Source organism: Sapajus apella, unplaced genomic scaffold (genome assembly GCF_009761245.1).
Source record: "Sapajus apella isolate SASKATOON/1434 unplaced genomic scaffold, GSC_monkey_1.0 scaffold53, whole genome shotgun sequence".
In the NCBI taxonomy this organism is placed as follows: domain Eukaryota; kingdom Metazoa; phylum Chordata; class Mammalia; order Primates; family Cebidae; genus Sapajus; species Sapajus apella.
The window spans coordinates 2,011,059-2,037,011 of record NW_022436993.1 but is presented as its reverse complement, the minus strand read 5'-3'; the positions used below and the strand labels follow the sequence as shown (position 1 = coordinate 2,037,011).

Sequence of the window (25,953 nt, the reverse complement as noted above, 5' to 3'; positions counted from 1 at the left end):
TTTTTTTGAGACGGAGTTTCGCTCTTGTTACCCAGGCTGGAGTGCAATGGCGCGATCTTGGCTCACCGCAACCTCCGCCTCCTGGGTTCAGGCAATTCTCCTGCCTCAGCCTCCTGAGTAGCTGGGATTACAGGCACGCGCCACCATGCCCAGCTAATTTTTTGTATTTTTAGTAGAGACGGGGTTTCACCATGTTGACCAGGATGGTCTCGATCTCCTGACCTCGTGATCCACCCGCCTCGGCCTCCCAAAGTGCTGGGATTACAGGCTTGAGCCACCGCGCCCGGCCTATAATATATATTATATAATATATATTTCTTTTGGGCAAATTTCTCGTAGTGAATATATATATAATATATATTATATATTTTTATATATAATATATATTATGTATTTTTATATATAATATATATTATGTATTTTTATACATAATATATATATTTTTATATATAATATATATTATATATTACATATTCTTATATATATATAATCTGTAGTATATATTTTTCACTACAAGAAATTTACCCAAAAGAAATAAATGGCCAAGTGCAAAATATCTATATGCTCAAGGATGTTCATGTCACCTTTATTTACAACACAAAAAAAAAAAAAAAAAAAACCTAGAAAAGATCAACAAACCTAGAAGAGCTCTAAATAGCCAAAGACAAATGAATATAAAAATTAATAGACTGGGGCCGGACACGGTGGCTCATACCTGTAATCCAGCACTTTGGGAGGCTGAGACAGGTAGATCACCTGAGGTCAGGAGTTCGAGACCAGCCTGGCCAACATGGTGAAACCCCGGCTCTCCTAAAACTACAAATATTAGCCAGGTGAAGTGGTACATGCCTGTAGTCCCAACTACTCAGGAGGCTAGGCAGGAGAATTGCTAGAACCCAGGAGGTGGACGTTGCAGTGAGCTGAGATTGCGCCACTGCAGTCCAGCCTGGGCAACAGAGCAAGACTGCATCTCAAAAAAAGAAAAAAAAATTAATATACTAGAATATCATCTAGTCAATAAAAATGACATAATCTCAAAAGAAGAGGCAACAAAGCAAAAATAGTCAAATGGAATTACATAAAGCTAAAAAGCTTCGCACAAGGAAGGAAATAACAGAGTAAAATAACAACCCATAGATAGGAGAAAATATTCTATCCATCTGACAAAGAACTAATAACCAGAACATATAATGAGCTCATACAATGCAATGGCAAAAAAACAAATAATCCAAACAAAAAATGGCAAAAGATCTAGACAGATACTTCTCAAAAGAAGACATACAAAACATACACAGACATACACACACACACACACACACATACACAAAAGAAGACATACAAATGGCAAACAGGTATATGAAAAAATGCTCATCATTAATCAGAGAAACACAAGTCAAAACCACAATGAGACAGACCCAGCACAGTAGCTCACAAACTTTGGAAGGCCAAGGCAGGCAGACTACCTGAGGTCAGGAATTCAAGACCAGCCTGGGCACCATAGTGAAACCTTGTCTCTACTAAAAATATGAAAATTAGGCCAGGCGCAGTAGCTCATGCCTATAATTCCAGCACTTTGGAGGGTCAAGGCAGGCAAAATCACTTGAGGTCAGGACTTTGAGAACAGCTTGACCAACATGGTAAACACAATGCAGAGATAGTTGAATTATGAGTGATTTATGTTTTCATCCTTTCCCTCTTGTGACAATTTCCAAATATTCCACAAAAACCACATAACATTTTTGTTGCAAATACCAGAAGACTAAGAATAAGGCTAATAGTACCTCCCTACCACCCCACCAAAAATGAGGGTGAAAATGTAAAGACTGTGAATCCTTGATGATACCGAGCTGAAGAATTAACCCTAACCCTAAATTCCTACCTTGGAATTTGGTATATGAAATCACAAATGTTCCTTACTGTTTAAGCTAACTGAGTTGTACTACTTATAGCCAAATGCATCCTAAATGATTTAACTTTTAAAGGAGAAAGTACTTTCACAAAAAGGGTCTTGGCTGGACCAGAAAGTAACAATTTATAGTAATACCCCCCTAGTTACATAGACAAAAGATCTATTAAGGTACTTCTCAAATTACTGAGGCTGTTTTCTAAACTAGTCCAGTAATTTACAGCTGGTTGTCTTACTCATTAAAATGTTTATCTGAAAAATCACTCTAGTTTGCCTTTCCCACAAGGCAATTATATTTTAATCTGTATTAGTCGGATTGGGCTGCCATTAACAAAATACCACAGACTGGATGGCTTAAACAAGAAAAATTTATTTTCCCGCAGTTCTAAAGGCTGGGAAGTCCACAATCAAGGTTCCAATAGGGCTCTGGTTCTAGCAACAGATTTCTTCCTGGCTTGCAGACAGCTATCTCACTGTTCTCTCACATGGCAGAGAGATACCAATCTCTGTTGTCACTTTCTCTTTTACAAGTACACTAGTTCTGTGGGATCAGGGCTCCAGCCTTATGACCTCATTTAACCTTATTCACCTCCATAAAGGCCCAAGCTCCAATACAGCCACATGGTGGGGGAAACGGGTTTGAGACTTCAACATAAGGATTGCGGGGGACACAATTCTATTCACAATCAGAATAATCTTTAATTTGAAACATTAGGAAATGATGTCTTCTTACAAATACCCAAAATATACACTTGACAGCAATACTGTTAACAGTTACATATAATTAGCATTTAATTTTCTCTTTTTGGTGTTTTTGAGATGGAGTCTCACTGTGTTGCCAAGGCTAGAGTGCAGTGGTGTGATTGATCTAGGCTCACTTGAACCTCTGTCTCCCAGGTTCAGGTGATTCTCATGCCTCAGCCTCTTAAGTAGCTGGAATTACAAGTGTGTGCTACCAAGCCCAGCTAATTTTTTCATTTTTAGTAGAGACAGGGTTTCCTCATGTCGGCTAGGCTGGTCTCAAATTTCTGGCCTCAAGTGATCCACCTGCCTTGGCCTCCAAAGTGCTGGGATTACAGGCGTGAGCCACCGTGCCCAGCCTAGTTTTCAAAGTATTTTTACACAGTAACCTAAGCAAATATACTGGTTTCACAGATGAAGGCACTAATTAAAGCTCACCAATACCAATCTGTCCAAGGATTCCTTCTATAACCAGGAAATGGAGGGGCTAGGACTAGAACCCAGGTCTGAATCCTAGTCCAGCTATCTTTACACAGCTCTTTATCTTTCATAGGCACCTGAGGTATGGGAACTTCATTTCATCTAATGTTCTAAACATCAGAAGCAGTTTAGGGGAGGGGAAAAGGAAGGAGCAGAAGATAGGGTTCCAAGCAGAATGAAATGAACAGTATCAGTTTAAAGGTGGGTAAGCCTACAATAGTAGACCCAATGGGAGAATATACCACAAGGCATGAGAAATACTATAGGCCCTTGAGAGCATTTAAGGGAATGTGGATTTCACTGTAAGGCTAGTGGGGAAACATTGAAGAATTTTTAGGAAGAAAAAACATGACATTACACTTTAGAAACATCACTTCAGCTGCAGTTTTATAAACTAGATTGTGGAAATGCAAAGGAGACAAAAATGGAGACAAGGATTCTGTTGCAATATGTATTCTGTGATGTGTACACAAGAAAGACATCTTTGCCAGGTGCTGTGGCTCACGCCTGTAATCCCAGCTCTTAGGAAGGCAGGAGGATAGCTTGAGCCCATGAGTTCGAGACCTGCCTGGGCAATATAGACCTGGTTCTCCACAAAAACGAAAAAAAAAAAGAAAGAAAGAAAGACATCTTTAAGTGAAATATCTCACTTAGCCTAGTAATCAATGTGGAAAAAGAAATTTGTAGTGGTTAAGTAACTTGCCCAAGGTAACACTTGCTAGGAAAAACAGAACAACTACAACTCCAAAGACCACAGTCTGCCACTATGCCACACTGTCTCCATTTATAACTCTAAAAAAGAACAAAGTATAATTCTAATGTTGCCTCTAAGATGAACCACTCCAAGTCATGATTAACTACTCTGCATACCACATGAATTTTAATTCACTGGGAGGGTAAAGAGAGGAGGGTAAGAAAGTAAATGTTCTCAGGATAACTGAGAATGTTTTTGATCTATGAAACAATTGATGTTCTACACACAGGGTTCTATAAATGGAAGAAACAAAAATTAAACATTTAACACATTTCTAGGCTATCCTTCACTGAAGTGACAAAATCACATCTTTAATTCATGCCCAAATAAATGTAACTTTAGCCCAGCAGGGTGGCTCACGCCTGTAATCCCAGCACTTTGGGAGGCCAAGGAATGAGCCACCCTGCCAGGCTACACCCTGCCTACAATCCCAGCACTTTGGGAGGGTCACAAGGTCAGGAGTTCAAGACCAGCCTGGATAATGTGGTTAAACCCCGTCTCTACTAAAAAAACAAAAAAATTAGCCTAGCATGGTGGCGGACACCTGTAGTCCCAGGTACTCAGGAGACTGAGGCAGGAGAACTGCTTGAACTCAGGAGGCAGAGGTTGCACTGAGCTGTAACCCCACCACTGCACTCCAGCCTGGGCAACAGAGCACAACTCTATCTCAAAAAATGAAAATTAATATGATCCCCAATGCTAGAGGAGGATCCTAATGGAAGGTGTCTGGGTCATGGGGAAGAACCTCTCATGAATGGCTTGGCATCCTCAGGTAAATTCTTGCTCTACTAGTTCCAAAGGGCTGGTTGTTAAAAAGCGTCTAGCACCTCCCACCTTGCTTCTTGCCAAGTGATCTCTGCAAATGTCAGCTCCCTTCCCTTCAGCTACAAGTGGAAGCAACTTGAAGCCCTCAACAGAAGCAGATGTTGGTGCCATGCTTCTTATACAGCCTGCAGAACATGAGTCAAATAAATTACCCAGCCTGAAGTATTCCTTTGTAGCAACACAAACAGACTAAGACACTCACTTAAACCAGTTTGCAACAGTTTCACAGAATTAATCTTAGCAATCTCAAGTCTAATGATTCGTTAATCACATTTTCCAACCAAAAATCAAGACCAGTATGACACTACCTGACAAATTACGTGTATCCTAATTTCTTAACCTGTTCTGGAAAAGTATACGAACTACAAAACTAAAGGAATCAATTAATCTTTACTGTAATCAATTTAATTTTCTATATTACTGCTATTTCAAAAAAAATCTAAGATGTGAACAGAGGGATATTCTGTTCACACATGTACATTATAAAATAGAAACAGGAAACAAAAAGAGAAAAAATATTTTATTAATAAATTATCACATCAGATCCCAGGCAAATAGATAATTTAATCACTTTTAAAAATCTAAGCATCGGGGCTGGGCACAGTGGCTCACAACTGTAATCCCAGCACTTCCGGAGGCCGAGGCAGGCAGATCGCCTGAGGCCAGGAGTTCAAGGCCCACCTAGTTAACATGGTGAAACCCCATTTCTACTAAAAATACAAAAAATTAGTCAGGTGTGGTGGCACGCGCCTGTAATCCCAGCTACTTTGGAGGCTGAGGCAGGAAAATCGTTTGGACTTGGGAGGCGGAGGTTGCAGTGAGCCGAGGTCACACCATTGCACTCCAGCTTGGACAACAAGAACAAAACTCCATCTCAAAGAAAAAAAAAAGAAACTGTTTAACCAATTAAGAGGATACAAAAGCATTTTTAAAAAGGTATTCATCTGAGTAGGTAGGCCATACCAATACAGTTTTGGTCCGTCATCAACCAATACCATTACATCCTAGCATAGTAATTGAAATTCAGGCTATATAGCAAAGGTCAAGAAACTATGACCCTCATGCCAAATACTTCCCCCCTTTTTACAAATAAAGTTTTACTGCAACAAAGCCACATTCATTCATTTACATATCATCTATGGCTTTCTTAAATTTCAATAGCAGAGTTGAGTAACTGTGTCAGCCATATGGCATGCAAAGCCTAAAATATTTACTATCCGGCCCTTAACAGGAAACAATTGCCCACTCTTGCTCTAGAAAAGTGATTCTCAACTCTAGGTGGACATCAGCACTACCTGGTGAGCTTTTATTCTTTTTATATCAACCATCTATTTTATTTCACTTTTCAATAACTTTTATTGTACATATTGAAAGCATACAACATGACTTTATGGGATACATATAAATAGCAAAATGGTTACTGCAGTGAAGCAAATTAACATATATATCATCCCACATAGTTACCTTTTTATATTTTTTGGTTTGTTTTTGTGGCAAGAACAGCTAAAAATCTACTCATTTAGCAGGAATTCCAAATATAGTACAATTTTATTAACCACAGTCCTCATGTTAGACATTAGATCTCTAGGCTTTTTTCTTTTTGAGACAGTCTCGCTCTGTCACCCAAGCTGGAGTGCAGTGCCGCGATCTTAGCTTACTGCAACCTCCACCTCCCGGGTTCAAGCGATTCTCCTGCCTCAGTCTCCTGAGTAGCTGGGATGACAGACGTGCACCACCACACCTGGCAAACTTTTGTATTTTGTATTTTATTTTAGAAACAGGGTTTGTCCATGTTGGTCAGGCTGGTCTCAAACTCCCAACCTTAGGTGATCTGCCCGCCTTGGCCTCCCAAAGTGCTGGGATTGCATGCCTGAGCCTCCACGCCTGGCCTCTCTAGGTTCTTTCATCCCACATACCTGTAATGCTGTTAACCCTCACCTACATTTCACATCCTATCCCCCACCCACTTGCTCCCAGTAACCACTGTTTTATTCCCTCTGTATATTTGACTCTTTAATTTTTTTTTTTTTTTTTTTAGATCCACATACGAGATCATGCAATATTTTTCTTCCTGTGTCTGGCTTATTTCACTTAGCATACTGCCTCCAGGTTATCCATGTTGTGGTAAATGGCAGTATCCCTTTTTAAGGCTGAATAATATCCCATTATATATACATATCACGGTGTTCTTTATCCATTCATCTATCAGTGGACATTCAGGTTGTTTCCACAGCTTGGCTAATGTAAACAATGCTATAATGAACATGAGAGTGCTGTTATCTTTACAAGGTAGTGATTTCACTTCCTTTGGGTATATGCCCAGAGAAGGAATTGCTAGGCCATATGGTGGTAGTTCTACTCTTCATTTCTTTAGCAACCTCCATCCTATTTTCCATCATGGCTGTACCAATCTACACTCCCACCAACAGTGTACAAGGGGTCCATATTCTCCACACCCTCACCAACATTTGTTATCACTTCACTTTTTTATGATAGCCACCCTAATGGGTGTGAGGTGATGCCCACAGTGGTTTTCATCTGCGTTTCCCCATGACTAATGCTGTGAAGTGCCTTTTCATACACCTGTCAGCCATTCTGATGTCTTCTTTGAAAAAAACGTCTATTCATTTGAGACAGACTCGCTCTGGCATACAGGCTGAAGTGCAGTGGCACAATCTTTTGCCCAATTTCTAATCAAATTATTTTTCTATTATTGAATTAAATGAGTTCGTCATGAATTTTGGATATTAACCTCATATCAGATAAATGGTTTGCAAATGTTTTCCATAGGTTATGTTTATGATTGTTTCTTGATTGTTTCCTTTGTTGTTCAGAAGCTTTCCGGTTTGACATCATTCCCTTTGTCTTTGCTTTTATTGCCTAAGCTTTTGGTGTGATATCTTAAAAAAAAAAAAAAAAAACACTCTAGCTGCATACCAGTACTATCCGGTGAGCTTTTTAAAAAATTCCAGAGCCCGAGACCCAATCTAACAAAGAGGCCAATTTCATTGGTCTGGGGAATGAATTGGTCTGGTGCTGAGGGGCCCAGCATGGTAGCTTACTCCTGTAATCCTACTATTTTGAGAGCCCAAGGTGGGCGGATCACCTGAGGTCAGGAGTTCAAGACCATCCTGGCCAACATAGTAAAATCCTGTCTCTACCAAAAATACAAAAATTAGCTGGGTGTGGTGGCATGCGCCTGTAGTCCCAGCTACTTGGAAGAAACTAGGACAAGGGAATCACTTGAACCCAGGAGGCAGAGGTTGCAGTGAGCTAAGATTGCGCCACCGCACTCCAGCATATAAGACAGAGCAAGAGTCCATCTCAAAACATATATATATATATATATATATATATATATATATATATATATATATATGCGGAAGCAAAGCTTTTCCTAAAACTTCCATCTGACTATGAAAGGAATGTTTTAGGCTGGGCACAATGGCTCACACCTGTAATCCCAGCACCTTTGGGAGGCTGAGGCGGACGGATCACCTGAGGTCAGGAGTTCAAGACCAGCCTGATTAACATGGAGAAACCCCGACTCTACTAAAAATACAAAATGAGCCGGGCATGGTGGCACATGCCTGTAATCCCAGCTACCAAGGAGGCTAAAGCAGGAGAATCCCTTGAACCTGGGAGGAGGAGGTTGTGGTGAGCCAAGGTCACAACATTGCACTCCAGCCTAGGCAACAAGAACAAAACTCTGTCTCAAAAAAAAAAAAAAAAAAAAAAAATAGGAATGTTTTATTGCAATTCTCCTCAGTGATATAAATATTAATATATCACATATTCTTCCCACCTTGCAGCACCATACCTCTTCACCAAAAACACAAAAGTGAGAGTGGCAGGATTTTCCTAAAGATAGTACCATGCTGCCTGTCTTCTTTGTGGTGGAGGGGGGAGGTAGGAGGTACCTCCTTCTTTGTGGGAGTAGGAGCGATAGGATGGAAAGAAATACACAATTAAATTGAAAAAAAAAGTTCTATATACCACATTAATAAACACTAACAATAAAGCCACTCATGCAAGCAATCCCCAAGTTATGGCAATTAGCTCATACAAAAGTGATTCATTCAGACCTATAACTCATTTATCTTATATTTAACCACTCATCCATTGGTTTCTGTTGATTATGCCCAATGTGTCTAGACAAATGAGCAGAATATGTCAGGACACAGCAAAAACACAATTTCATCTTACCTGTGTTAAATTTAAAACACAGTTCTATTTTCAAATCGTGAAACACTGATCTGATCTTCTACAGTTTAGTGACAGCAGTTCAGGATGTTTTTGACTAAGACTTCATCTCCTCCACCTTCCCTTGCACTTGCCACTACTCACAGCTCTCTCAAACATGCCTTGCTATCTTTCTGTTCCTACTACTTATATATCGCTTGCCTCCCAATCTTTCTTCCCCTCACCTCTTTAATGACTCGGCTAAACTCATTCTTTAAAAGACACTTTCCCTGAGAACCCCCAAACACTGTACTGTTCCTCAGAAATCTCTCTAAAAGTTCCTTTCAGAGAGAGATCATTTTCAATCCACATGTCATACGTATTTGAAATTATTTATAAAGACTCTACATATATAAAAATACCAAAAAATCTATAACGCAGGTTATGATAGAGTATCAAAATTAACATCAAAGGAAATGTGCGCCTCATGCCACAATAGTGTATAGCCAGAGAACTTGGAATCCCTTTCCTCTCCTCTTCCCCCTTCCCTTCCCTGTTCTGCCCACACAGCCAGCTAGCAGTCAAGCTTTATTCCTATTCTCCAACCCACTGCTCTGCCAATCGATTCAATTGTGGAGGAGTAAAAGCTGGAAAGTGTCAGAAACCAACTGTGTACTAACGGCTGAAAAAGAGGGGGTCTATAGACTCACTTCTGTAACTGCAAATTACCTTCTGTAGGCGCATTAGCTTTATGCTGGAGGAAAATAGATACCAGTGAAATAAACTGTCTTCGGATTCTCCTTTTCCCCCAACCACCCATATCTCCACCAAGGCTTGCTAATTCTTGTCTTCCTTTTCAATCTTACTACAGCTATCTCAATTCGTGAAATACTCTTTACAGTGAGACAAATGTGACAGTTCTCTAACTGGTCACTGTCCATCCAGTCTTTCCCTTCTCCAATCCATCCTGCACCAATGTAAGATGAATCTTCCCAAACCACATCCTTTGTATAAAAACTGGAAAGGCAGAAAACAAGCATACAGTTTGAGGGAAGAGGATAATAGCAGTATGGGGAGAAGAAGAAAGAGACATTTTGACTTTTTTTTTTTTTTTTTTTTTGAGATGGAGTCTCTCTGTCGCCCAGGCTGGAATGCAGAGGCATGATCTCAGCTCACTGCAATCTCCACCTCCCAGGTCCTACCCTCAGCCTCCCGAGTAGCTGGGACTACAGGCGTGTGCTACCACGTCCAGCTAATATTCATATTTTTATTAGAGATATGGTTTCACTATATTGGACAGGCTGGTCTCGAACTCCTGACCTCAGGTAATCTGCCCACCTCAGCCTCGCAAAGTGCTGGAATTACAGGTGTGAGCCACCATGCCCAGCTAAGTTTGACTTTTAGCACAACTGTATTCACTCTTTTACAGGAACATACTAATTACCTAAATGGTCTTAAATAAACAAATGCTCCAGCTGGACGCAGTGGCTCACACCTGTAATCCCAGCCCTCTGGGAAGCCAAGGCAGACAGATCACAAGGTCAAGAGATCAAGACCATCCTGGCCAACACGGTGAAACTCCGTCTCTACTAGAAATACAAAAATCAGCCAGGCATGGTGATGGGTGTCTGTCATCCCAGCTACTCAGGAGGCTGACACAGAGAACTGCTTGAACCTAAGAGGCAGAGGTTGCAGTGAGCCAAGATTGTGTCACTGCACTCCAGCTGCTTGACATTTTCTCTTTCCACAAGCAAAATTCTCACTGTCAAAACTAAAATTAAAAACCTTTCAAAAATAACAACTATTCTTCTTCTATACAGAACATTTTCTCATTTAATTATAAATGCTACAGACCAATTTTCTTTTCCTTACATTTAAGGCTTTTCAATCCTTTCTATATAGCTAATAAATAATACAGACACAAGGCTGGGCACAGTAGCTCACGCCTGTAATCACAGCACGTTGGAAGACCGAGGCGAGCAGATCACCTGAGGTCAGGAGTTCAAGACTAGCCTGACAGATGTGATGAATCCCTATCTCTACTAAAAATACAAAAAATAGCCAGGCATGGTGGCATGCACCTGTAATCCCAGCTACTTGGGAGGCTGAAACAGGAAAATTGCTTGAACCTGGAAGGCAGAGGTTGCAGTTAAGCCAAGATCACACCATTGTACTCCAGCCTGGGCAACAAGAGGAAAACTCCATCTCAAAATAATAACGATAATAATAATAATATAGACATCATACCACATCATAATACCTAGCAGACAGTATTCCACAGAGTAGGCAATTAACTATTTGTTGAATGAATCTTTCTCTATTTCAGTTCAATAAATCCCAATAGCCTCAAACACTCCTCTTTTTAGAAAAGAAAAATAACAGAGTCACAGCCTACCATGATGAGCTCAGGCACCAAAGATTTTAGAAAAAACCGCCAGGCATGGTGGCTCAAGCCTGTAATCCCAGCACTTTGGAAGGCTGAGGCAGGCAGATCACCCGAGGTCAGGAGTTCAAAAACAATCTGGCCAAAATCATGAAATCCTGTCTCTACTAAAAATACAAAACTTAGCCGGACATGTAATCCCAGCTACTGTGGCTGAGGCAGGGATACTTGCCTGAACCCAGAAGGCAGAGGCTGCAGTGAACTGACACTGCACCACTGCACTACAGTCTGGGTGACAAAGCAAGACTGTCTCAAAAAAAAAAAAAAAAAAAAAAGATTTTAGAAAAACCACCACCACTTGCTACCATCACCTCTAGACTAGCCTCCTTCCAATATGTTCTGAGCTCCTTCCAATCTGTACTCAACCCTCCTTTCAATCTGTTCTCCACTCTAAAGACTAGCCTTCATAAAAAGTAAAAATGATATCACCCCATTGCTTAAAACTTTTTCTTTTCTTTTTTTCTTGAGACGGAGTCTGGCTCTGTTGCCCAGGCTGGAGTGCAATGGTTCGATTTCAGCTCACCGCAACCTACACCTCCTGGAATGAAGTGATTCTCCTGCCTCAGCCTCCTGAGCAGCTGGGACTACGGGCAAGTACCACTACGCCTGGCTAATTTTTGTATTTTTAGTAGAGACAGGTTTCACCATCATGGCCAGGCTGGCCTCAAACTTCTGACCTCAAGTGATTGCCCCACCTTGGCCTCCCAAAGTGCTGGGATTACAGGCATGAGCCACCGCACCCAGCCTGGCTTAAAACTTTCAATGGCTAGGCTTGGTGGTTCATGCCTATAATCCTAGCACGTTGGGAGGCCGAGAAGGGTAGATCACAAGGTCAGGAGTTCAAGACCAGCCTGGCCAAAATGGTGAAAGCCCAGCTCTACTAAAAATACAAAAATTAGCCAGGTGTCGTGGCGGGTGCCTGTAATCCCAACTACTCAAGAGACTGAGGTAGAGAATTACTTGAACTCAGGAGGTGGAGGTTGCAGGAAGCTGAGATCGCATGACTGCACTGCAGCCTGGGCAACAGAGTGAGACTCCTGTCTCAAAAAAAAAAAAAAAAAAAAACTTTAAATGCCTTCTCATCAGTCTTGAAAAAAAAAAAAAAAGATCACAATCCTTATTGGTACCTACCTACCACTTCACAAATGACTCTGTTTACTCTACTCTGAAGTACACAAGCGTGTAACTTGTTCAAAATGACTCTGCCTTCACTTATCTTTGAGCCTGTACACGTGCTGCCCACCCCCAGACACTGTTTTCCATTCCCCAAAATGTTCTCAGTTAACATAATTCACTTTTCAGATCTCAACTCCAACATTACTTCTATGACACACCAAGCTAGGTGGAAGCACCTAACACATACTTGCATGTTAACATATACCTTCCCTAGATGTAATTTATTATTGTTTATTTGATTAATAAGAAGGTCAACTATAAATCACTTGAGAGTAGAAATTGTATCTGATGACAAAACAGTCTGATGTAAAATACATGTAAAAAGCTGCAGAATAACTGAATATGTAACAAACTAATATATTCCTTCATACTAAGAAGCACGATACTTACATTTAAACATACAGTATATTTCATTTTACTGTGTGCACTGCTTTTGGAACTCCTGTGGTTCCAACTTGGGAGCCTATAAAATTTTGCCAGTTTTCTTTGAGATCTTTATGGTATTATCTGATTATTCTAAAAGAATAAGAGTATCGCCAGTTTGTCTTCCCACTATTCAAAGCAAACTTTGAAAATCAAGCACGGTGGCTCACGCTGGTAAACTTAACTCTTTGGAAAGTCAAGGTGGGCAGGTCCCTTGAGTCCAAGAGTTCAAGACCAGCCTGCGCGCAATATGGGGAAACCCTGTCCTTATCAAAAAAAATTCAAAAATTAGCCAGGTGTGGTGGCACACACCTGTAGTCCCGGCTGCTTGGGAAGCTGAGGTGGGAGGACTGCTTGAGCCCAGGAAGTAGAAGCTGCAGTAAGCTGAGAACATACCACTGCACTCCAGCCTGGGCAACAGACACCCTGTCTTTAAAAAAAAGGAGCAAAGTTTGAATACTAATTTTAAGGGAAAATAGAACTAAAAAAAAAAAAAATAGGCATCTCAAACCTTTTAAAACAGTTATGATTTAAAAGGGAAAAGCATAAATGCAAAGCCCTTTTTTTTTTTTTTTTTATTTCTATTTGCCCTGGATTTTGACGTAGTTTCTCTCCTTGTACCCAGGCGGGTGTGCAACGGCACGATCTCGGCTCACCGCAACCTCCACCTCCTGGGTTCAGGCAATTCTCCTGCCTCAGCCTCCTGAGTAGCTGGGATTACAAGCACGCGCCACCATGCCCAGCTAATTTTTTGTATTTTTAGTAGAGACGGGGTTTCACCATGTTGACCAGGATGGTCTCTATCTCTTGACCTCGCGATCCACCCGCCTCGGCCTCCCAAAGTGCTGGGATTACAGGCTTGAGCCACCGCACCCGGCTAAAGCCTTTTGTTCATGAAAAACAATAAATATATGTAATAAAGAGGGGAAAATGCCAGAGAAACAACTAAAACAAAAAGTGTACCCTCCAATTTTTATCCTTTTCTCCCACTTCAGTTGGGTTATTCTTACTTTTTAAGATGTTGGGCTAGGCCCCATGGCTCACACTTGTAATCTCAACACTTCAGGAGGTTGACGCAGGAGGATCACTTAAGCTCAGGAGTTTGAGACCAGACTGTGCAAGATGGCAAAACTCTGTCTCTACAAAAAAATATCCAAAAAATTAGCTTGGGTGGCCCACCTGTAATTCCAGCTACTCAAGAGGCTGAAATGGGAGGATGACCTGAGCCCAGGATTTCAAGGCTGCAGTGAACAGTGATTGTGCCACTGCACTCCAGAAGCTGGGTGACAATGAGACCCAGTCTCAAAAAAAAAAAAAAAAAATGATGATGATGATGTAAATATATTAGTACCAAAAAGATATGTGCCATGGATAATAACAAGAGATTTCTTCACATCTTATTTCAAACATACTCAAATTAGAAATGAATGATTACTATATCATTTTAAAATCAAAATGAGTTATTTCTCACTCCTTCCTAAAAATCATTTAATTTTAACAACTGCCTATGAATCAAATAAATTCGTATAAACAAATTACTAAATTTTTGGTATGGGTGAAATTTGGAGATAACAGATGAATGAAACTTTTAACAGCAAATCAGTTTCAAAATCTGTGCTAGTGAGAAGCAAACTGTACAGAGCAATAAGACCAAAATATTAAAAACTAACCAAAATAGTTAGCATAGTATACAATATAATAAGAGACTATTTTTTTTTTGAGACAGAGTCTCGCTCTGTCACTCAGGCTGGAGAGCAATGGCACAATCTCAGCTCACTGTAACCACCATGTCCCAGGTTCCAATGATTCTCCTGTCTCAGCCACCTGAGTAGCTGGGACTACAGACACCCGCCACCACAACCAGCTAATTTTTGTATTTTTAGTAGAGATGGGTTTCACCATGTTGGCCAGGGTGGTCTCAAACTCCTGACCTCAGGTGATCCACCCGCCTTAGCTTCCCAAAGTACCGGGATTACACACGTAAGCCACTGCACCCTGCTAACACTTTCTACATAAGAAACTTTACATTTTTATTGTAATGGTAACTATATTAGTCAGGGGCGTTCGTTATACATAGCAGTATACAAAGATATTTAAAATTGAGACTCTCATTGCCACAAAAGGAAGGTATTAAGTCTACTGAACTAATCATCTATCCCAAATGTTTTCTAGTGTGCTTGGCAGATCCCTGGGGATTCCTAAGACCTTTTAAGGGGGTCCACAAGGTCAAAATTATTTTTTTAATGCTACTGTTATTTTGCTTCTTTCCTGAGTTGACATTTGAATTGATGGTACAAAAACAAAGGTGAGTAAAATTACAACAGCGTCTTAGGCAATCAAGGCAATGTCACCGACTATACTAGTAGTCACTGTGTTCTTTACTGCCAACTACCCACAGGAAAAAAAAGAAAAAGAGGTTTAAAAAGGCCAGTTTCAGGCTGGGCACGGTGGCTCATGCCTGTAATCCCAACACTTTGGGAGGCCAAGGCGGGTGGATCGCCTAATCAATCGCCTGAAGTTAGGAGTTCAAGCAAGACCAGCCTGGCCAGCATGGTGAAACCCCGTCTCCACTAAAAACACAAAAATCAGAAGCAAGGTGGCAGGCACCTGCAATGCCAGCTACTCAGGAAGCTGAGGCAAGAGAATTGCTTGAACCCAGGAGGTGGAGGTTACAGTGAGCCGAGATCACACCATTGCACTCCAGCATGGGCAACAGAGCGAGACTATGTCTCCAAAAAAAGACCAGTTTCACTTTAAAATAAATGTTCTTGACAAAGCGGGAAAATTAATTAATTATATTAAATATTGAGCTTTCGGAAAATGTTTTTTAATATTGTGTGTGACAAAATGGAAGTATACATACAGTACTTCCGCTACATATTAAGTATGATGGCTACTGTTAGGAAAAAGTACTTGTGCAGTTTATTTGCAAGCTGAATAAGCCAATTGTTCATGGAACACCATTATCACTTCAAAAACAACTGATAGACAAACTAAGATTATTTAGACTCGAGCATTTGGCAGACATTTTCCTGAAAGTGAATAAAGTGAGCCTAACACTTCAAGGAAAATAACTGGCAATATTTGTTGCCAATAATAAAATTCCAGCGTTCAAGCAAACAGTGGAATTTGGAAAACTTGAATCCATCAATGTGAACTTGAAAGCCTTTCAATATTTGAAAATCCTTCTAGTGGGATCTGTGTTAAAATTAGTGATTGCGATTTTTTTCGCATTATATAATGAAATGTGTCAGCATTCAGAAGGTCTGCATAACTCAGTGAAAAATATTTTCCAAATGGCCTATGCAATGTATTTTAATGTAATGAAGTATAAAATGTTTACTGATATGGTTTCAGAGTCCACACTGTAACCTTTAAGAAACTACCATCTGCCAAGTGTTGTAGTAATATCAAAGAAAATTATCCATAATTATGTGCAAAGCCTATTGTAATAGTCCCCCTTTTTCCAACTACATAACCGAGTGAGGACAGATTTCCTTCACATACTTTAACCAAAACAAAATGAACAGATTAACTGCAGAAGCAGATATATTAATTTTGCTGTCATCTATTTTTCACTGAGATGTGGAATAATGTAAAATAATGTTATTCTTGCCCTAAACATTTTTGTTTGGAAAACTATGGTTACGTTTTTCATAAAATATATTATTCAATAACAAACCCACTAGATGTCACTTTAAATGAATTAATAAATGTTTTAAACTTCTCAGTTTTAGTTTTAGTACAGTAAATGCTGATAGATAGAACCTGCCTTAAAAAAAGTTCTCAGGCACAGTGGCTCACACCTGTAATCCCAGCACGTGGGGACTCCAAAGCAGGTGGAACACTTGAAGTTAAGAGTGGGAGACCAGCCTGGCCAATATGGTGAAACCCCATCTCTACTAAAAATACAAAAACTAGCCGGGCGTGGTGGTGTTTGCCTATAATCTCAACTACTTGGAAGGCTGAGGCAGAAAAATCACTGGATCCCAGGAAGTGGAGGTTCCAGTGAGCCGAGATCTCACCACTGCACTCCAGCCTGGGCAACAGAGCGAGACTCCCTCTCAAAAAAACAAACAAAAATGTTATCTGGGGTCTTCAATAATTTGTTAAGAGTATAAAGAGGTACTGAGACCATAAGTTTGGGTACAGATGATCTATATAATATTGTAGAAAATTGCTCAAGGAGGCAGAAAATCACACTGCCACGTGTGTACCTATGCAACAATCTTGCATGTTCTTCACATGTACCCCAAAACCTAAAATGCAATAAAATAAATGGGAAAAAAATAAATAAAATAAAAAAATAAAATTCTTTTCTGTTGCTAGGTTGTAAGAATTTTTAAGAGTAATAAATATTGAATTTATCAAAAAAGAAAATTGCTCAAGGGATAAAGACAAAGATATTCTAATTTAACACATCCTTGCCTATATTTCCTTTCTTCAGTAAGATTTTTTTTCCCAGATACTGTTTAATAACCAAGATACAAACTAATTTTGTTGTAACAAGCCTAGACCAATTTTATCAAACATGTCCTTGGTTAGTTATCCAGTTTCATTTAACGTTTTGAAAACTCATTTGACAGCCAGTCAAGTCCTTCATACAGACCAGTTCCTTGTGTTGCACAAGTGGCTTGAACATACCATGTTCTGTTACGAAGAGACTGAAGACCTAGTTTATCTGTCATTTCACTGATGGCCATAGCATTTGGCAAATCCTGTTTGTTTGCAAAAAGCAGCAGCACTGCATCTATCAGCTCATCTGCCAGATGCATTTTCTGCAGCTCATCTGCTACTTCCTGAATTCTTTCACGATCATTGCTATCTACCACAAAAATAAGACTCTGGGTATTCTGGAAATAATGCTTCCAGAGGAGGCCTAATTCTATCTTGACCACCAACATCCCATACTGTGAAACAAATGTTCTTATATTCTACTGTTTCCATGTTAAAACCAATGGTAGGAATGGTGGTGACTATCTCCCCTAACTTCAGTTTATACAGAATGGTTGTTTTGCCAGCAGCATCCAATCCAACCATCAAAATGCGCATCTGCTTCTTGCCAAAGAGGCGGGAGAAATGGGAGGAGACAGGGAAGCCCATGGTGGTAGTGGCACTTGTGATGGGCAGAAGCAAAACGGGTTTGGGGCGGCCCTGTGCTTTCTCCTTTCGCGCTCCCAGCAAACTAAACCAGAGGGAAGAGAAAGCAGAGGAAGAAACAGGGAGGCTGGAACGTCTCGCTGGCCACTGTGCCAATGAAGCTCCAGGACAGGAATTAGCCGGTAGAGGACCTGCTAGGCAACTGGTGGGGCAGCTCCGGCTCTAGCCTTTAGGCTTTGGCTGTCTTCAGTAAGATTTTTTTTAATTGACTTTAATAAAAAGATTTAAGAATGTTTAAAAGGATGTAGTACATAAACAATTTGAATTAAATCATTTCCTGAACAACTTAATTATTCAGTGTCTTGGTATCTTAATTACAATTAAGTAAACATTTAAACATAATGCTAACAACAAAATAGAAAGAACAGGCATAACTAAATTGGAGATTTTTAGAAGAAATTGATGAAACAAATTCTAATGAAAAACATCAGAATTGTAAGCCTGGAAGTCACAGAAACAAACTCTACTAAAAACCATTAGAATTGTCACTTTGGATATAATCTAATTCAAACTCATCCTTTTACAGAATACAAAAAAAGCTAAAGGCTGGTTAAGATAAAACTAATTCATGATAGAATGAAGCCTAGGACCAAACCTCCAGACTCCTTGTAGGGATCATGTAAATTGTTAACGGCTTATGTGCCAGGCTTTGAGCAGGCACTGGCAATATGGAAATAAACAAGACAAACCTGGTCCTGCTTTCTTGGGGACCTGCATCAAATAAGTGTCAAACAAGTGTAACATGTGCTGCAGAGGGCTGGGCGTGGTAATCCCAGCACTTTCGGAGGCCGAGGTGGGCAGATAATGAAGTCAAGAGATCAAGACCATCCTGGCCAACATGGTGAAACCCCCTTCTCTACTAAAATTACAAAAATTAGCTGGGTGGGGTGACACATGCCTATAATCCCAGCTACTCAGGAGGCTGAGGCAGGAGACTTGCTTGAACCCAGGAGGCGGAGGTTGCGGTGAGCGGAGATCACGCCACTACACTCCAGCTTGGGAGACAGAGTGAGACTCCGTCTCAAAAAAAAAAAAAAGTAAGTGCTGCCAAGAAAACATATAGGATTCTATGGAGGCATTTAACAGGATATAAACTGACCTGGTGGGACAGGGAAGACTTCTGTCTCTCAGGAAGTAACCTCCCTTTTACTGCCAGGTACTAACAGCCGTATCACTCCTTCCTAAGGATTCTAGCATCTTGCTCACTAACTCACCATTACTCCTATCATTATTCTTGACAGTGTCGACATTCACTCAGATAACCTACCCAAAACATTTGCCTGTCAGTCAACTGACTTCCTTAACTTCAACAATTTTTTCTTTTTTCTTCATTTTTACTTAAACACAGTCAAAAATTCCCATGGTCATTACACCATTTCCAAAAATCTAGCTGGAGATACAGGGTAATAGAAAGAACAGTTAGGAGGCCAAGCATGGTGGCTCACGCCTGTAATCCCAGCACTTTGGGAGGCTGAGGCAGGCAGATCACCTGAGGTCAGGAGTAAAGAGACCAGCCTGGGCAACATGGCAAAATCCTGTTTCTATATAAATACAAATATTAGACCGGGCACAGTGGCTAACACTTGTAATCCCAGCACTTTGGGAGGCAGAGGCAGGCGGATCACCTGAGGTGAGAAGTTCAAGACCAGCCTGGCCAACAAGGTGAAACCCTGTCTCTACTAAAAATACAAACATTAGCCAGGCATGGTGGCAGGCACCTGTAATCCCAGCTACTCGGGAGGCTGAGGCAGGACATTAACTTGAACCTGGGAGGCGGAGGTTACAGTGAGCTGAGATTGCGCCATTGCACTCCAACCTGGCAGACAAGAACAAGACTTGAGTCTTTAAAAAAAAAAAAGAAAGAAAATTAGCTGGATGTAGTGGCACATGCCTGTGGTCCCATCTCGGGAGGCTGAGGCAGGAGAATCACTTAAACCCAGGAGGCAGAGGTTGCAGTGAACAGAGATTGGGCCACCGTACTCCAGGGTGGGCGACAGAGCAAGACTCGATTAAAAAGAAAAGAACAAGTTAGGGAGCTACAGAAGTTGTCCAAGCAATAGGTAATGCTTTGCAATGTGACGGTAAAGTGGAGATAGAAAAGCTGAAGAGTTGGGCAGGTGTGGTGGCTCACTCCTGTAATCCCAGCACTTTGGGAGGCCAGTGTAGGTGGATCACAAGGTCAGGAGTTCGAGACCAGCCTGACCAGCATGATGAAACCCCGTCTCTACTAAAAATACAAAAGTAGCCAAGTGCAGTGGTGTGCACCTGTAGTCCCAGCTACTCAGGAGGCTCAGGCAGGAGAATTGCTTACATCTGAGAGGTGGAGGGTGCAGTGAGCCAAGACCGTGCCATTGCACTCCAGCCTTGGCAACAAAAGTGAGACTCCATCTCAAAAAAAAAAAAAAAAATGAGGCCGAGGCCCAGGTTTTTAGTTGAGTGGTTAGTGGTAATAGGTTTAGGGGAAGGTGATGAGTTCAGTTTCTAACATCTTATGTCTGAGGCACCTGTGATTCAAACAAGAGAGGGGTCAAGTGGGTTATTAGATATATGAATCTAAACCTCAACAGAAGAAAGATCTAATCTGGAGATTTAGATGGGAATAAATAAAACAGCTTGAGGTAAGACATGTAGAAGAAAGCCCATACAAAGCCACTTTAATACTTAATAGTAAGAGAGTATAATGGGCCGGAGAGTATGGAAAAGCATGAAAGAAAGGTATCACAGAAGCCAAGGGATTAACTTCTCAAAAAAGTAGGAAATATCAACTATGCAAAATGATGCAGAGAAAACAAGCATGATGAGAACTAAAACCTGAAAGAATGGAAGTTATTAGCATTCAGGGAGCAGTGGAAACAGAGCAGGTTAAAGAGTGAATGCAAAGAGAGGGCTGGAGAAAGACACTTGGTTTTTGTTTTTATTTTAGAAGACAGGGTTTCACTGTTGCCCAGGCTGGAGTGCAGTGGTGCGATCATAGCTCACTGCAGCCTCAAACTACTGGGCTCAAGTGATCCTCCCACCTCAGCCTGCCAAGTAGCTGGGACTACAGACTAAGTTAATTTTTTTTTTTTTTTAAACAGGGTCTTGCTTTGTTACCCAAGCTGGTCTCAAACTCCTGGGCTCAAACAATCCTCCTGCCTCAGCCTCCCAAGTAACTGGGATTACAGACTTGAGCCACTGCAGCTGACAATAGCGTAATAAAACTAGTTAAACCATAAAGGAAAGATAGGTCAGTTACTAGATAGGTATACGAGGTCGAAAGTGTTTTCAAGTATGAGAGAGATCTGAAATGTTTCAATTCTGAAAGCACAAATTCAGTAAGGAGAAGTATAAAGGTATCAGGAGCATAAGGTTTCTGAAAAGGCAGTAGAGGATGTGAGCCAGAGTTAGGACTTTAGGAAGAAGAACACCTCTCTTCCATTATAAAAAGGAAGTAGAATAAAGTGAGCAAGGATGCCAGCAGGTTTGGAGATGCAGTGGTAAGAAATTATAGGTTTTACATGATGAAGTCTATTTTCTCTATGAAACAAAAGACAAGAAAGAATCAGATTTCAAAACGGGAGAAAACATTTAAAATAGTTTGTAGTAAGTGGAAGAATAAACTGGCGAGGTTATATAGTGCGACTGCCTAACTATATTGAGGGCCCACTTTTTAAATCACCATTTTAATTGACACCCATGAGGTGAGCATGGTGGGAGGCGCTTGGGAGGGGAATGTCTGTAGCCCCAGCTACTAAGGAGGCTGAGATGGGATGATGTCTTGACCCCAGAATTACGAGGCCAGCCTGGGGAACACAGGAGACCTCATCCTTAATAAAAATTAAAAATAAAATGGCACCCATTTACTCTTTCCTCTACATTGCCTTATAAAATAAGCATCTGTTGCTACAACTCTTAATTTGCTATTTTTTGACGTAATAGGAAGCACCTTTTTCTATATGATGTAATAACACGTTTCCGATTAAGTGGAGGGCATTCCCATGGGTTCTGAAAAAGTGCCACCCTTGCCTTTCCATAAAAGGAAAAATAAAATGTACCAAATACAATTTTGTCAAAGAATTGTAGAAATTATTAACAGAAATTAATTATAAAGCATTCAGGAAATGAGTGAATTAAAGGTAAATTGAAGTTTTTCAAAAATATGTTTTTGCTGGTAGAGCATGGTGGCTCACACCTATAATCCCAACACTTTGGAAGGCCAAGGCAGGATGATTGCTTGAGTCCAGGAGTTTGAGACAAGCCTGGACAACATGGCGAAATCCCGTCCCTACAAAAATTACAAATAATTAGCTGGGTGTGGTCCCTCATTAACAGATTTTCTTCATAAACACTGGTTCACTACCAGCTGTTTTTGAGAAAGTTTTATTTGGGGCCAGGTATGGTGGCTCACACCTGTAATCCCAGTACTTTGGGAGGCCAAGGCAGGCGGATCACCTGAGGTCGGGAGTTCGAGACCAGCCTGACCAACATGGAGAAACCCCATCTCTACTAAAAATACAAAAAATTAGCTGGGCGTGGTGGCACATGCCTGTAATCCCAGCTACTCAGGGGGCTGAGGCAGAATTGCTTGAAACTAGTGCCACTGCACTCAGCCTGGGCAACAAGAGCGAAATGCCATCTCAAAAAAAGAAAGAAAGAAAGTTTTATTTTGTAAATAGCGAATATTAGCAGATCCAAAGTTAAAAGTACTTACTTGGGTTGACACACAGTAGTCAAATTTCAAGTGTCCAATCTAAGGGATGGATGTTTACTGTTAAAATGATCAAGTCAACCATTTCCTTTAAAAACAAAATCCAATAATTGCTATTTTCCTGCTGTCTTATTTCTCAATTATACCCGTTTTAAAAATCCCTTATTAATAACATGATGTCTTATTAAATATTAAGATCTACAAAGTTTGTAGTTCTGGGGTTTGACTATGATTTCTTCTATAATCAAACCATAATTTCAATAAATATTACAATCAACAAAAGATGATATTAGGAAAAATAATCTCCCAATCAAAACTTTTTAAATGCTTCAAAATAAGCATTATATCATTTTTACCTTACTTTTCATGCCAAGGCTATTTTCATGGATTTTACAGATTCATATCTACATAATCTCCTAGTTTAATTCTTAGCACATAATTTCACTGAATATAAATACGGTTAGTGTAAATGGCCACATAGCAGATCCCTAATTACCTAAATATCTGCTTTCCACAAGGACTGTTAGCATTCTTCAGCTATCAGAATCAACTGGAGAAAGCAGAAGCACATAAGAAAAATTCAAAAGTATCCTAAGGGATTATTTCAACAATTTTCTAAGAAAACTATCCAAAAGACAGAAGCATGCTAAAACTGATATTCTAAATAGACCTGGACTAGACAGAAGTAATAAAGCCGTTACTAGTATTAAAGCTACAAAAGAAAAAAGGAAAGACATTAGTTTTAATACAAATTTTTTAAGTATTCCATAGCCCTAAAAATATTCAGTATTCACCTTGAGAGTATTAGCAAGAACTGATATATGTGATATGGACTGATATGCTGGGTTCACATACTTGGTGTGGAAAAAAAAAAAAAAAAGAAAGAAAAGAACTGATATGCTAGGTCAGATCCTGCTCTACCTAGCCCTGTATCATACTTCACACAGCAGCATAAATAAACATTTAATGACACAGTATGTGTCAATTTAACAATTAACTGAGGATCTTCCATAAAAGTATGTAACCCTCTGTTAAATACATTTATGTCTCTAATCTATATCTCTACCTTTGCTAGCCACTGTTCTCAAACTTCAAAGTGCAATCTAAGAATTCTAACCATTCCAGTCTATCCTAATCTCCTCAATCACTTTGACTGTTTTTCCCCAAATCTGGTGTGTACAGAAACCAGATCTACCCAGAACATTTCAAGACATTTTTTGTTAATCTCTACAAATTCTTCTCCACACTTTCTTAGCACAATCGTAACACAGAATAAGAATAGGAAAAAAAAACAAACAGGCAAGGATGCAGAAAAACAAAAAGGATCCAGGGAACTCAGTGAAAAACTAGCCTATAATTTCTTTTTTTTTTTTTTTTTTTTTGCCCTTTATTTTTTACAGGTTTAGTATCCCTAACCTGGAAACCCAAAATCCAAAACTTTTTGAGTATCAACATGACACTAAAAAAAAAAAAAACTGCTTGTTAGACTATTCTGGATTTCAAATTTTCAGATTAGGGGGATCAACCAGTAAGTACATAATGTAAACATTCCAAAATTCAAAAAAAAATCTGCAATCTGAAACACTTCTGGTCCCAAGCATTCTGAATAAAGGATACTCAACCTGTAGTTGAACACCTCAAGTGCCAAAGCTACCATCTCCTGGTGATACAGGCAAGTCTCTAAATCACAAGCATACCTCTTATATTTACAACTTCGGAACAATGGTAAAGAGTTGTTAGGTTCCTAGACTTGCCCAATACAAGCCTATTTTGTTTATTCCATGGTATTCCTGAACCAGTCCTGTGTTCCAGATTCATTCATGTGGAACAGTGTGATACCAAAGGAGCACAACCTATGGAGTCTGCCAGAGTGAGAAGCAAGTCCTAACTGCCAACAGAAAAAACCTGGGTTTGATTCCAGGCACCACCTCATGCAAACTACTGAAATTTAGGTTGGGTATTGAATACTTCTGAACCTCTAATTGTCCATCTGTTACTCAAAAAAAGCAAGTCACACAGTTTGTAAACTGGCATAAAGTTTTCAGTACCAGAAATGTTACCTTTTACCTACTCCAAAGGGATCCTGCTCAAAAATTACCCGCCTTCCCAGATCAAATGTGCTAATGAAGCAAACGTCTCAGGAGGAAGAAAGCAAGCTGAAATGGGTAGCTGCTCACAGTAACATACTGGGATGATATCCCCTTCATACTCCCAGACTTTAGAACATAGTTAATAACCCAAATGCAGCTCTTGGTGGAGTTCCAGGCAGAAAAATAAAATTAAATTTTAAAGTTAAGGCTGTATGGAAGACTTTTCTATCCTTAACCTACCAATCGGCATCCTAAGAAACCTTTCTTAAGCAGTTTCTACTCCTTTTCACTCAGCTTCCCTTCCTATTTCCCAAAATAGTTCCCATAACAAAGGCAGTATGAACTAACTGTAAGGTAGAGTACAGAGAACTGGCTAGATAAACACGTGTGTCCAAGTTAAGCGCTGTCCTTCGCATGAAAAATTCAATTTGGTCATATTAAATAAAGATGGAAAAGGCTTTTCTATATGTCTACATAAAGGACTATATAAAAACACTTTCAGCCAGACTTAGTGGCTCATGTCCGTAATCCCAGCACTTTGGGAGACTGAGGTGGGCAGATCACCTGAGGTCAGGAGTTCTAGACCAGCCTGGTCAACATGGTGAAACCCTGTCTCTAATAACAACTCAAAAAATTAGCCAGGCATGGTGGTAGGCACCTGTAATCCCAGCTACTTGGAAGGCTGAGGCAGGAGAATAACTTGAACCCAGGAGGCGGAGCTTGCAGTAAGCTGAGATTGCACCATTGTACTCCAGCCTGGGAAGCAGAGCAAGACTACATCTCAAAAAAAAAAAAAATTTCTGGCAAGACACAGTGGCTTATGCCAATAATACTAGCACACTGGGAGGCCAAGGCAGGTGGATACCTTGGGCCCAGGAGTTTGAGACCAGCTTAGGCAACATGGCAAAACACTGCCTCTACAAAAAAATACATAATAGCCAGAAGCGCTGGTGCGCACCTGTAGTCCCAGCTACCAGGGGAGCTGAGGTGGGAGGATCTCCAGAGCCCAAGAAGTCAAGGCTGCAGTGAGCCATGATGGCATCACTGCACTCCAGCCTGAGTAACAGAGCAAGACTCTGTCTCAAA

General features: G+C 40.3%; 1 protein-coding gene and 1 pseudogene across 19 annotated transcripts in view; both read right to left on the bottom strand.

Moving 5' to 3' along the window:
* ABI1 (abl interactor 1) overlaps positions 1-25,953 on the bottom strand; it is a 123,667-nt gene that overhangs the window by 93,939 nt on the left and 3,775 nt on the right. The gene's annotated exons all lie outside the window — the stretch shown is intronic.
* Positions 17,383-18,255, bottom strand: LOC116527081 (annotated as a pseudogene). The gene has a single exon (XR_004258378.1). The product of XR_004258378.1 is annotated as an ADP-ribosylation factor 4 pseudogene (transcript).